This window comes from Panthera uncia (genome assembly GCF_023721935.1).
Source record: "Panthera uncia isolate 11264 chromosome B2 unlocalized genomic scaffold, Puncia_PCG_1.0 HiC_scaffold_24, whole genome shotgun sequence".
In the NCBI taxonomy this organism is placed as follows: Eukaryota; Metazoa; Chordata; class Mammalia; order Carnivora; family Felidae; genus Panthera; species Panthera uncia.
Window position 1 is genome coordinate 54,161,481 of NW_026057580.1, and position 5,688 is coordinate 54,167,168.

Genomic DNA, 5,688 nt, shown 5'->3' on the forward strand with positions numbered 1-5,688 from the left:
CCAAGAGAAAGAAAAAAACAATTTTAAAAGGAATAATTAACCAACAAAATGAAAAGATAAAGGAGAGTAACCAGATAGTTGTTTTTCTAAAAAAAAAAAGAGAGAGAGAGAGAGAGAGAGAGAAAGAAAGAGGAAAGAAAGGAAGAAAGAAAGGAAGAAAGAAAGAAAGAGGAAAGAAAGAAAGAAAGAAAGAAAGAAAGAAAGAAAGAAAGAAAGAAATGGTAGATCTGAGATGTCCTGGCTTCCAGATGAACTGGGTAACAATGGGAGAAGGGCTATCAAGGAGAATGCCAAAATAAGTCTTCCCAAAGGAGCAAATAAATTATATCAAATATGTTATACTTTAAAATATGTCTTCTTCAATAATTCAGTGCTTTTTTCTGATTTTGAGTTTTTTAATAGTCTTTTTTAACTGCAATAAATAATTTACCAAAGATAAATTTTGTGCTTTTATTACGTAATTTTCCTCGTTATTTTCTCTATCAGTACAATTAAAAGCCTTATAAAATATGTAAATTTATTTACAAAAAAACTGAACCAGCATAATTTAAACATCCTTGTTTTTCAAAATTCCTTCTAAACGGTTTTCAGAAATCTTCAAAGATTGTTTATTTTTTTCTCTCTTCTTCAAGGCTTTTTGTAAGTGTGTGTTTGTGTTGTTTAGTTGTTTTAGGATGAAAGTTCCCAGGTCTCTCTTGCCTGGAAAATCTCTGGAAGGTGATGAAGCGGAAAGGGTTGAGGGTTTGCAGAGAGAGGATGATCTGATAGTGCATCCAGATCCCAGTGCAAGGCAGGCAAGAACTGGTGGAAGGCCTTTACTGCTTGGGGCACAGCCTCCACCAGTGGTGGGCACCCAGGAGCCTGCAAGTCTGGGTGAGGCTGGCCTGGCTCTGGGGGTCAATGGCTTCCGAGAGCATGCAGGAAGAAGGGATTCGCCCTGAGACTCAACTCTGCAAAAGTACAGCACTACAACTTCCGGGATTTTAGCAGTAATGCTAACATCTATAGGGTTTTTTTTTCCTTTAATTTTTTAAAATCTGCATTCTCCTAATTTTTCCTCTATTTTATAGGTATTTTAAATGCTTTTTAAAAAATTCTGTATACTTATTAGGATTTTAAGAGGGGAAAGAGAAGCATTTACAAACTTTTCACAATTATCTTGCTTCTGTCAGTCCCTTTTTTCACCTCCTTGTTTTCTCACACTTCATGGTTAATGTGTTTTAATATTTTTGTTACTATCTCCAAACACCCACCCATTTGTTCATCTTAATGGCTCCATCCAGATATATGATACATAAAACTGTAGGAAAGCGTCATAGACTTGAACAAGGATAATGAAGGCACCTCTCAAAGTATAAAAGAACTATTATTTTACTCTTTTAAAAGCACTGAAGCATTTTCCCCTTTTTGGTTTTTTTGTGGTTTTTAAACTTCATTTTTCATTACATTTTTCAGACAATCATGCTAAGCTGTCTCAAGAACACCCACGCTTCGGGAAGGAGGTTCTCCTCCATGACCCCTCTGGTTGACATCGAGCTACACATCTGCAATAAAAAGTTTGGTCCTTTGGTCCCCAGATAGCTAAAGGAATAATAGAGATGCTCATTGGCGTCTTCCTAGCTGTCCCCTGGGAACCATCCCCGCCACACAGCTTGCCCTAGCCTGCCCCAGCCTGCCCCAGCTTGCCCTAGAGCCCTCAGGCTAGAAAAGCTCTGGGGATCAGTAAGCTGCGTTTCTTCCTGATTCTCAGCCCTTCAGCATCCCCATCTGGTCTCAAGTTATTTTGTTGGGAAGATGCCATTTTTTGTGCTTCCCCCCCCATTTTTCTTCATTGTCTTCTTCTTTACGTCATATATATTTTCCCCCAAGCACGTGCCCTCTGAATCTCACAGATACTATACTTTCCTTAACGAAATATTACAGTTCACTGAGTGTCTGGAGTCCTCAGCTTGATTGATATTGGCTGATACGTCAAAAGTTCTCATTTTCAAATAGAGAGAGAGAGGTTTGTTTTTTAATGTAGCCCATTAAGCATCCTGCCCTGCACGTGTCCTGGTCTTCCCCCCGGGGTGAGGGGAGAGACCTGTAGGTGCACCGGAAGGGCGATTGGCGTCTCTGGGCCGCTTCTGCTGCACTTTGAGCCTCTCATGCTCCCCCTGGAAGACGTTCACGGCCTGGCTGACGGTCTGCACGCTGACTGGGAGGTTGGAGCTCACAGAACCTTCTCTCTGTTGCTGGGGGATCAATGGAAGTTACTGAGGAAAGGCCTGTCTTATCTGACCATAGTTGGCACAATAGGCCATGGGACCTGAATACTTTTGATTCCAGTAGCCTGTTGCAGGGAGCCTGTGGTGGTGGGCCTCTGTGCTGGGTAGGGGGGCAGGGATACCAGTGGGAAACAGTTTCCACGGTAGCTTGCCCACTGGCCTGTTGGGGAGGCCCGTGAAGCCGGTCACCCCAGTAGGGGATGGGGCGCTAGGCATGCACAGCTGGTGAAGTGATGCCCGGAGAGGTGCTGCCACCTGAATTGGGGTTACGGTGAGGCCGCCAGGACATTCATGTTGAGGGCCACCATCTGTTGCATCTGAGCAGCAGTGAAGGCAGCCATGGGGTTCAGGTGGCCATCCGGCACAAATGATGCCATCAGTGCCTCTTGCTGCTGTATCAGTGCTGGTGTGTGGGTGCTGGGAGCCCCAAATGGGATGGCCATGGGGTTGAACATGCCCACTTGGCCAGTTATCTGCTGCATTTTTAGCATCATGTACTCTTGTCAGTGTGGCAAGATTGACCACCAGACTGGATGAGGCTCCTAGAATAGTCTAGCTCTTTATTTCATTTTTTTTTTTTTTATGTGTTTTTAACACTAAGAAAATTCTCTGGGACCTTCCTCCATTTGATTGATTTGATCTCTGGTACTAGCCATTTTTCTCTTCTGCCTGTTAGTTAAAATAATTTTAATTTTACCTTGCCAAATTTATTTGCAGCTTATAGGAAATCAAATTCTTTTTTATAAGAGAAATATTATCCTAACTACTCTGATGAAATTATTTATACTTACATAAAGTCTTTGTCTTTCTTATTAATTCTGTCACTTCAGCTGTTAATTCTTTAGTTTGTTAATTTTGGAACTTAAATTAATGTTCTAATTTTTTTTCTGAACCTTATTCTTTTCTCCAGATTTTCAAAAAGATGGTCTTTGAGGAATTGCCTTCCGCCCCTATTCACACTTTCTGTGTTTCTCTGTGTATTTTAAGGAGAGGGGAATGGTATTTTTTAGAGTTCCTGGCCAGCTTGTTTCAGGCTGGGCTCTACCAATGGTTGGAGGAGGAGGAGAAGGGTTGATATCAGCATTAATACAGCAGTAGCTAACACCAATTCAAGAGCAAGCCTCTTTTCCACAGCAGTCAGAATTGGCTCCTTGTCTTCCTTGGTGGTCTTGTTAATCCCACCTGGAACTTTTTGCAGGGTTCATACTTTACCTTGGGTGGTTCTTTCCCCATGTTGCCTATCAATGGTGGGGCCGTTTATCAAGGTCTAGGTACAGCTCTGCTACCTCTCCTTTCATTGTGGATTCCAGGAAATAAGCCCCTCCCTTTTGTGCCTCAGACCTGCAGATCATAGCTCTTTCCTGTAGTTGCTAACATCCGAGTTACCTCACTATTTCCCTTTTGCTCTCATAGGCCTTCCAATACCCATGTAACCAATTCTCTGTATTAAATTTTCTGTGAAATACCTTAAATGGTTTCTGTTTTCCTTATTGGCCTTTGAATATGTTCTTCTTATTTGTCTTTGGAAACTTATTATATAGAGTTGCCAGATAAAATAGAAGATACAATATTTAGTATATGCTTATAGTGAGAAATTAGTCATTGCCTATCTGAAATGTAAATTGAACTGAATGCCCTAAATATTTATTTCTTAAATCTGACAGCACTATGATTATATTCTTTACCAACCTGCTCTTTTGGTTATGGTACATTATGGTTTAGAATATGCCACTGAGAGAGATGTGCTGTTGCTGGTCTTCTGTAGGAGGTTTCTCACCTTGAGGGATGTATCCACCTGAAGCATCGTTATCCCTATCCAGTTCTACTGCCAGCACTCATTGCCTTAGACTAGGAACAAGTGAAGATGCTGCTGCAAAACAGCACACTTTGGGTTTAGGGAGCCATACTGTGTTGGAATTCATCATATGAAGTCATTAATGTTAACTGACAGTTTTCTTAAAATAATCCATGTGGGTTTGTCTTGAGTAATTTTTTATTTGAAGATTTATAGTCTATTTTTCTTCCATTCAATTGAGCTAAATGTGTGCATCTGTTTATTGGATAATTCCTATGTGAAAATATTAAAACATTTAACTTACTGATCTCTAAATAAAGCAGGTCACATATGCCTGCTACCTTTTTCTGTAATGCTGTTGAAGGTAACTACTTAAATTTCCATTTTTCTTTTTAATTAAGAGAAACAAATGAAAGATAAACACACAGCTTGTGATTAATGTGGGACCTTCAATTTAATCAGTCATGAAAGGAATTTTTGGACTTCATGTGCAAGACCTAACAGATATAATGGCACATCTACTCAGAATCAGGAAGCAGATTTAATTAGACAATTAGTATTTTCTATCTCAGTTTTGATTGTCTTCCCTATTACTCTGGATTTCAAAAGATTTCATTCATGATATGCCAACATTTAGTTAAATCCTTTCCTTACTCCATGGATTAAACTTCTTTGGAGTCAGCTTAAACTAAATACCTGATTCTGCTAAAACAAGGTTACATATCATTACATTTTTATAATATCTTTATATGTGTTTTCTACATGTGGCAAGATATGTGAATAGTCAGTCAGGATACTTTGGTAGTGCAAGTTAAAGTTATAAGAACAGTTTATTTTGATACAGATAAGGAAAGATGGAAAACATCTTTGTAAATATGAGATCAAGTCCATTAAAAATAACTTTAAATGAATAAAGAAAAATAAGAGTCTGGTTTTTATTATTTTTTTCATAACTTATAGAAAAATCTAAGAGAATAATTCATCCACAGTCCTATTTATACTCATGTTCAAAGGGAGTTATTGTCCAACTTAAATAAGTGAATATATAAAATCAATGTACAGAAATCAGTTGCATTTCTATACACCAATAATGAAGCAACAGAAAGAGAAATCAAGGAATTGATCCCATTTATAATTGCAACCAAACCATAAAATACATAGGAATAAACATAACCAAAGAGGTGAAAAATCTGCATGCTGAAAACGATTATGAAAGATTATGAACGAAATTAAAGAAGACACAAATAAATGGAAAAAAACATTCCATGCTCAAGCATTGGAAGAACAAATATTGTTAAAATGTTGATACAAAGCAACTTACACATTCAATGCAACCCAGTCAAAATAACACTAGCATTCTTCACAGAGCTAGAACAAACAATACAAAAATGTGTATGGAACCACAAAAGACCCCAGATAGCTGAAGCAATGTTGAAAAAGAAAAAGAATTTTAAAAAGGTGGAGGCATCACAATTCCAGACTTCAAGCTGTATTATACAAAGCTGTAATCATCAAGACAGTATGGTACTGGCACAAAAACACATAGATCAGTGAAACAGAATAGAGAACCCAGAATTGGACCCACAAACGTATGGCCAACTCATCTTTGACAAAGCAGGAAAGAAT

General features: G+C 38.6%; 1 pseudogene; it reads right to left on the reverse strand.

The window, feature by feature from the left end:
• Positions 1 to 2,027: 2,027 nt before the first annotated feature.
• LOC125939109 (CUGBP Elav-like family member 4) lies at positions 2,028 to 4,071 on the reverse strand (annotated as a pseudogene).
• Between the last annotated feature and the right edge of the window lie 1,617 nt (positions 4,072 to 5,688).